At 35.6% G+C, this 8,962-nt stretch overlaps 1 pseudogene; it reads right to left on the bottom strand.

The window, feature by feature from the left end:
- Positions 1-2,966: 2,966 nt before the first annotated feature.
- Positions 2,967-6,148, bottom strand: LOC113773803 (annotated as a pseudogene).
- Positions 6,149-8,962: the final 2,814 nt, after the last annotated feature.

Genomic DNA, 8,962 nt, shown 5'->3' with positions numbered 1-8,962 from the left:
TAGGATTTTGTTTATCGAATCGAACACCAACACAGAATTAGATCTCAAACATTATCAAACGAACATGAATCTTATTCGAATAGGTTAACGAACAGAGTTCAAACATGAGATACTCGACTCGACACGATTCGTTTACAATTCTAAATATGAGTAGTATATAATATATATGTTGGCCTTAGAAGTATATTCTCCTGCTCAAATATGTAACGGATAATTTCACCCCTTTGCCCTTCCATTCTGTCAGGTCAAATAGCAAAAATTGATAGAATGGCCAAAAACTTACACATTAACTTGTCCAAGGGTTTAAATAATATATATATATATATATATATATAATATTTGGGGGTTAAAAGTGTACAAAAGTGATGGATCGCTTTGGGAGTCGGCTGAGCAATTTACTCTTTTTTACTAAATGAAGTGGCTAATTCCTTTTTGCCATTTCAGGTCAATTGCATGAGTTAATTAACCTGGGTTAGTTTGGATTTAAAGTCTTGCATTTACAATCAAGTCAAGGTCCTTTGAATCTAATAACCGACATGGATATTTTATTACGCGTTTTAATTTGGAACACTTGCAATGCTGTCCTTTTCGGCATCTGATTTCATCTCGCTTTCGAGAGTCAAAGTCGATCTTTCACTCGGGTCTTGTGTGCAACTGCTTAGATATAGCCCCAACTTCAAGTACAAATAGTTCAACTAAGATATAGCTTATTTGTTTTAAAGTCCATTGATGATAAAAGTTTCTTAGATAGTGAAAAAGTGGAATTTCTATTAATTTTTTTCCTTTCCCTCTTACATTTACAATGCGTATTATTGTCATGGAAGAAAAACTATTCATAGTCTAGAAGCTTCTCTTTGAATCATATTATAGTAGTTTACAGAGGTACAAAATTTGGCTTCTTTTATATAGGCAAATTGCTCAACCTCTTGTATTTTTGCGTAATATGACATGACCTCCTTTAAAGTTTCAAAATACTCACATAATCTCCTATGACATTAGGTACAATAAAAAATGGATGGAAAGCATCTTCGTTTACATAAATATCTACTTAAGTCCTCTATCGTTTTGCATAAATATTCACTTAATTTGGAATGAATACATATGAGTTTATATGTGGTGGTTTTTGGTATGAATAACTAATTCAAAGGCTAATTGCATGAAATTATCAAATTATACATATAATATAATGCACCAATTATAATCAAAACCATGCCACTCGAATCAAGAAAGAAAATTAATTGACATCTAAGACAAAATGTTTTAAGAAGAAATATCTTTTATTGTCTAAGAAATAATGGTATGCGAAAAAACTATCTTTAATATCCTACCTTAGTTGATATGACCTACAGCTCGATATCTAAATCTTTAATGTATGACTTCTAATAAAAATGAAGTTCAGTTCTTTTGATTGTTAAGTCTTAACATACTTGGTAGGATTATGGTATAAATATTTAATTAAAGTAGTTGATACAATTATATTTCACAGATGTAAGTTACAAAATAAGTAACATTGACCCATAAAACAAATTGAAAACTACAATCTTAAAACAAGAATTAAACAAGTAGACTACCATGCTCAGGAATGAAAAACAATGCATAATTAGGACTAAAAGAAAAGTTTGTTGCAGGATCTTTTGAACTACATGTGGAATCACCTACCTTTGATTTAGCATTAGTTTTACTAAAGAATATCATTTCTTCAATCATACACTTCTTTGAGAAGTTGTTAAAATCACAATAAATTTTTGAACTTACAAAACTATTTCTACGAATACTGTTTATTGTTTTCTAGCACTAAAAAATCAAAGGAAGGCGGGATCTAACCCGATACGTGCATAACATCTATAGCATAACTTAACTTGCTATTAACCTTCTAATGTGTTTCTATATTTCCATTAATGCACAATGCCTGCACATATAACTTTCGATACCGAAATCTTTGCTTCGGAACATATAGTTAGCTAAGAAAAGAAAAACCGAATTAGCTAACTACATAATTTATTTTTCCATTTTTTGTTATAAAATAGAATTTATAACTCAAATGTCTTTCCTTGCATCTCCTGAACATTTGTACCTATATACAACAATACTACAAATCAATATACTATTAAATTATAAGCCAACAGCATCTTGGGTTATTGGTACTACCAAGACATTAAGTCTTGAACTCTTGACCTCCCACTCTACCACTTAATTGTGCCTTCCTCCGATGAGAAAATCCCTTCGGTTCCCCTTTTCTTTAGATTAGGTTATAGTATATTTGCAAGAACCATTTTGATCATCCAATCTACCAGAGACTAGGTTTCTTGGTGAACAATACGTCCAGGCAGAGGCATTCCTTGGTTCACATATGAAGAAAGGTCAAGATTACTCAAACTATCAGTTCTACTCTTAGAAGCAGATTCTGAATGCGTATCAGGAATATCCGTCTGTAAACAGTATCATAATTTTCCCTGGTTCACATATGGGATAACAGTATCATCAACCATCTGTAAAGCACCCAATTGTGAAATCCCAACCAATAATTCTTTTTACCAACCATTCTGAAAACAACGCAAATATCCACTCCACTCCAACCCAACGGCCACCTCCCCTGCCTCCTACACATATCAACTCCCTGTTTCCCTTGGATTCTATGGGTACTTCGTGCGCTCCAGAATTTCTTTAATAGTACAACGTTTTCTTAAGCTATTATACACTTTAGCTTAAAAATCCAGGAAGCAATAAGGTATCACCAGCATTTTCCTTAAAAAAAAAAAAAAACGGAATCACCAGCGTTTTCCTCAATTGATGAACTACCGGGAATCCAAGCACTTGTTCATTAATTAGTACACTTTATTTTCATTAGCACACTAAATGGTAGTATGTAGCAATCTAAGTGCTTGGTCAAGCTTCTATTTTGCAAAGCAGATCTTATTCTGTTTCCTACCAGATGTCAAAGTTGTTTAGGTAAAAACATGGACAGAAAAATTGGATGATGTCAGAGATATCCACTTGGAATTCATTTGTGGTGCTTAAACCACTTGTCCATCTGTGTAGGTTTGGTCACGCAGTGAAAATACTGGTGGACTAACAAGCTGATTCACAGCAATGGTGTGCAAAGGACTAGTTGATTCTCGCCTGCCCACTTCAAATCGGTTCACCACTTGCTGCATTGTTGGTCGACATTTCGGGTTTGCGTTGATGCAATCCAGGGCTAACGCAGTTGCGACAACCACATTTCGAACCACCAAAGGGTTAGTCGGAGGGGGCAGACGGGCATCTAGAAGATCCTTCAGCATTGTTGGTTCATTGGGTTGTGATGATATGCAAGAAAGGAAATCTTGTGGATGCTTTCCAAACAGCGTTTCCAGCACCACAACACCAAAGCTATACACATCGGACTTTTCAGTGACCACCATGGTATAGGCTAGCTCTGCATTGGCAAGTAATTATATATTTGGATAAAAATGAAGTTAATCTCAACTGGGACAACTCTAGACTCTTAGTCCAAATAATCTAATTGGTATCCAACTCTAGACTCTTAGTACAAATTGCATCAAGTTTTCAATACTAGATGATCTGAACAATGTTACCATACTTACTATTCAACAAAATAATCGTTTCAGTTGGAAGAATTTTTTTTTCTTTTCTGTCCTTGAAAGTTAAGCCTAATATGTGCATCAAGAAAATATGAAAAACAAGGTGAAAAGAAGAAGGTGATCTGGGATAAAAAGGTAACCTACCTGGTGCCATGTAACCAAAGGTGCCTGCAATGACTGTTTGATTTGATGAATCAAGTTCCAAAATCCTCGCAGTTCCAAAGTCAGAAAGAGTTGCTTCGAGATGTGAATTCAAAAGAATGTTGTTGCTTGATACATCCCTGTGAATGATTGGCGGATCACAATCATGATGCAGGTAGGAGTGTAGGACAATGCACTGGCAATGCCCTTGATCAAATTCACTCTTTTAATCCAGTCCAGCTGCACAGCTTCGGTTTCATCTCGCAAGATACAAAACAAGCTTCCTCTGTCCATATACTCATAAATCAGAAACATGCATCGCTTGTGCAGACAGAATCCGAAGAGCTTTACAATGTTCCTGTGCCTGATTTTAGAAAGCATGTCGGCTTCATTCCTAAAGCTCTTGTCAAAATTTGGATTCTCGCCTTCCAAACGGTGAAGCTTTTTCAAAGCCACTACTTTCCCACTTGGCAACCGTGCTCTGTATACAGAGCCATACCCTCCTGTCCCGATGCAATAACAGACATCAAAATCGTTGGTTGCTTTAATTATGTCTTCGTAAGCCATATGTCCATCATAGTTCCATATTCTAAAAATGTCTCCATGTTTATTGTCCATCAGCTCAACTTTAACTTTCTTGAAGCAGCGGGTATAAATTACTAATCCGCCAGTTATTGCGAACACCAACAAGGTTACGCCAAGACCTATGATGTAGTATAGGGTGCGATGTCTATGATTTCCCACAACAACAGGAGTGTGATTTACCATAACAGAAGGAGATACTCCACAAAGAGTGGAATCGTGACGCAAGTCTCGATTGCCGGCAAATCTTTCTAAACCAAACCAAGAGACAAGCTCGCACGGAAGTTCACCTTCCAAAGCATTATAGGACAGGTCGACGTCCCCCGGTCGCCAGAGAGACGAGGGGATGGTGCCAGAGAGAATATTGTGGGAAAGATTCAAAGTCAAGAAGTACCGCTCGGATTTAAGAATGTCATCCCCAAATTGGGTAGGAATTGGGCCTGTAAGTTGGTTTGAGGAAAGATCTAGAATTTGTAGAAAAGGCAGATTGAAAAGTCCAAGAGGCAAGGAACCACTTATTTGGTTAGAAGAGAGGTCCAAACTAACTAGAGCAGTCAGATTGCCAAGGTCGGAGGGATTGTCCCATTGAAGTGGTTATTGCTGAGGTCCAGGAATTCTAGATTAGATAATTGGCCAAGAGTGGGAGGGATACTACCAGAAAATCCACTGTAAGTCAAGTCTAATTCAACTAAACTCTTCAAATTTCCTATTTCTTTTGGGAGAAATCCTCCCATTGAGGGATTCGAGTGAATGTCTAGCCGGAAAAGATTTGTCAAATTAAAAAGAGCCGAAGGAATTGTCCCATTGAAGTGGTTATTGCTAAGGTCCAGGAAATCTAGATTAGACAATTGGCCAAGAGTGGGAGGGATACTACCAGAAAATCCACTGTAAGTCAAGTCTAATTCAACTAAACTCTTCAAATTTCCTATTTCTTTTGGGAGAAATCCTCCCATTGAGGGATTCGAGTGAATGTATAGTAGGGAAAGATTTGTCAAATTAAAAAGAGCTGAAGGAATTGTCCCGCTAAAGTGGTTATTGCTGAGATCAAGGAAATGTAGATTGGACAACCAGCCAAGAGTTGGAGGGATGCTGCCAGAAAATCTATTGTAACTCAAGTCTAATTCAACTAAACTCTTCAAATTTCCTATTTCTTTTGAGAGAAATCCTCCCATTGAGGGATTCGAGTGAATGTATAGTCGGGAAAGACTTGTCAAATTAAAAAGAGCGGAAGGAATTGTCCCACTAAAGTTGTTATTATGGAGGTAAAGGGAGGTTAACTTGGACAAGTGGCCAAGAGTCGGAGGGATTGGACCAAAAAACAAATTGTGGCTCAAATTTAGAGTAACCAAATTTATCAAGTTTCCGATCCCTGGAGGTAATAAGCTTTCAATCGAATACGAAGAAACATCGAGATGTGCTAGTTGCGTAAGGTTTACCAGAGAAGACAGGAGCTCACCTTCAAGTCTGTTGAAAGACAAATTGAGATAGGCGAGTTTGGAGAGTGCACCTATTCGACGTGAGATGGCTCCGTAAAGTTCATTTCCACTGAGATCCAGTCTAACCAGGTTCGGAAAAGAAGAGAAGCTGAAATTTGTCAACTCACCTAGAATACCGTAGTTTGGAAGTAGTATTTCGGTAACACTACCAGCATCGTTGCAAACGATACCAGACCACTGGCAGCGGGCAGAGATGTTTGTTGCAGCAGTACTGCTGTCTCCCCACCAGCCACTCTTGAGCAGTGCTTCAGCTTCCAATAAATTCACAGCAGACTCCTTTGCTGCTGCTGCTACTGGTGCAATAGCCAGTATCATGAGGAGAACAACTCCACTGCATACAACATCCATCGATTCTATAGTACTATGAAAGACCGTAATTAAGATAAGATAGATGAAATGTAAGCGCCCGCCCTGATTAAGTAGTCTGGATTGAAAGACTCGCACTTAAATGGAGTGCAGTCAGCCGTGTTTGTGGTCTTCCGCATTTGAATGGTACGCTGTGTGGAATTTCTCGTAAAAATGCCACGCAATTGGCTATATTGACTGTTCTTATTATAAAGGAAAAGAATTATAGACAATCATCAACAAAAGAGAAAAAAAAATCCAAGAACTCTTCCATTATTACTGTGAGCCAATATAAGAGTTAGAATTGGACTCTTAACAGGTAGTATACGGTTCTACTAAATTGAACTTCAACTGAATTGGTAACCTTTGTCAAAAGTGGTTCAATCAGAAGGAAATTACTCACAACCCCTTTTTTTTTTTAATAAAAAGAATTTAAAAACACGCTTCATCATCCTCACATGGTTCTCGAATCTAATTATTGGTCTTTGTGCTAAAGAGTAAATTATAAACTCGAAGGACAGATTTCTATATAAAAAAAAAATCTAATTGTAATTAAAATATATAAGGCTAGTTTGTGAGTTAGAGATTACAAAAGAAGAAGATCGAAACAATTTAAGTTATGATAAAAAGGAAAGAAAGTACTAACTTCTTTCGTTTTTGTTGTTTGAGATTAGCGAAAAGGGAGAAATTAGTAATATTTCGTCTTAAAATTCATGACAGTTCTTTGGTTCTTGCATACATGTGGAACCACTAATTAAGACAATGAGTTTTAAAAACTGTAATGATCCATCTTTTGCATTTCATAGATTTACCTAAATAGATCTATCTGTCATAGCCATTTAACTTAGTAACAAGTGTACAGTTGAATGTTTATTAGCATAATTAGTTAAAACGTGCAACACGAAATGCAACATTCGATGTCATAAATGATATAGTAATAATTGGTATAATGTGTAGGCCAGCACAATCTTGATATTTTGTCAATGATTGTTTTGTTGATTGTATTTAGACACCAATTTTGAAAATTTAATTACATGGTTATTCGTTTAACAGGTACAGATGCTAAATTCAAGTTCAACTAAACTGGTAAATTTTACCCAAATTCAACAAAAGCGGTACAGTTAAAAGGAAATTACTCGCAACCTTTTTTTTCTACTGAAAAAGTTTAAAAACTTACTCCACAATCCTCATATGGTTCTTAAATCTAATTATTGCTCTCTTTGTGCTAAAGAATAAATTCTCACTTCTAAGAGCAGATTTCTAAAACCAAAAAAAAAAAAATTGTAACTCTTAGATATAAGACGTAGCTTGTCAATCCTGGACATTAAAAAGAAAGAAGGAAGAACAATTTGAGTATTCCGTGGTAGTCTGGATTTAATGACTTGATATGGATAGTTAAACAAGCACCATGACATACATGTTTTAATGTGTACCACTAGAATTGTTGTGTGTAATTTGTTAGAAATGCCATTAAAACAAAACACACTCTGTATAATTCCTCTAAAGTCCCTAGATCATGTACACATTCACATCTCCCCCGGTGAATTGATTGGTTAAAATAATCTTGTTGATCAGGATTTTCCTGTCTCCTCGATATTTTGGTCCCAATAATGATTTTTTTATTTATTTGAATAATTAGTAATGCATAAGATATACTCATCTTTTTTCACAATTCGTAAGCTTAAACCTGTGATTGGAGGGATTGTTTAGCATTGATTACTGGTTAATGGGCATTGCTCAAAGTCACATCTTTCAAGTTTCAAAAACCAGTCAAATTTATCGGGCTGAAAGGTTTCTATTCAACTATGTTGATTGTTCTTAAAAGGCAAATGCAGTTTAGACACTTCTCAGAAAGAGAATGATTCAATAACTTTATTATTTCTTTGAACTGACATATTTTTTTAGAAAAGGACTTTTACCAGATACGTATACAATTCTACCCAATTGAACTTCGAATAAATTGGAAACCTTTGCCAAATTTTAAGAAGAAGAGGTACAATTAAAAGGAAATTATTCATAACCATTTTTTTTTTATTTAAGAACACTCTCTATCATCCTCGTATGCCTTTCAAATCCAATGGGTGTCCTCTTTTTTGCTAAAGGGGAAATCTAAGTGTAAATTTTGAAAATGTGATTAACAATAAATTTTAGCATGCAAGGCTTAGTTTGTGAATTTAGGAGCGAAAAAAAAAACAAGAAAGGAGAGAAAGTACTAGCACTTTCTTTGACGTTGTTTTGGCAATCTCGTGAAAAGAAGAGAAATATGAGTAGAGCTGTTGAACGAACACAGCTATTCGTTAGCTCGGCTTGTTTAGATTCGTTTGAAATTTTATATCAGCCAAGTTCAGACAAATATTTTGACTCAATAAATAATTGAACGAACACGAGTTCATTCGCGCACATGGACCTAATTGTCATTTTCACAAAATTTATGGTTAATATTGTAATCCTAATTCCACGCTTAATTGTTCGCAAACATGGGTTTAATTTTTCGTGAACGGCTCAGTTATATTAAACGAGTCGAATTGTAACTAGGATTTTGCTTAACAAATCGAATACCAACACAGATTTGGATTTCAAATATTATCGAATGAACATGAGTTTTGTTCGATTAGCTTAACAAACAGAATTCAAACATGAAATACTCGACTCGATTTGACTCTTTTACAATTCTAAATATGAGTAGTATATAATATATATATATGTTGGCCTTAGAAGTGTATTCTCCAGCTCAAATATGTGAATGGATAATTTTACCCCTTTGCCACTCCATTCTGTCACATCAAATAGCAAAAATTGATAGAATGGCCAAAAACT

Source organism: Coffea eugenioides, chromosome 6, assembly GCF_003713205.1.
Source record: "Coffea eugenioides isolate CCC68of chromosome 6, Ceug_1.0, whole genome shotgun sequence".
Classification (NCBI taxonomy): domain Eukaryota; kingdom Viridiplantae; phylum Streptophyta; class Magnoliopsida; order Gentianales; family Rubiaceae; genus Coffea; species Coffea eugenioides.
The sequence above is the reverse complement of the archived record's forward strand: the minus strand, read 5'-3'. Positions and strand labels throughout refer to the sequence as shown.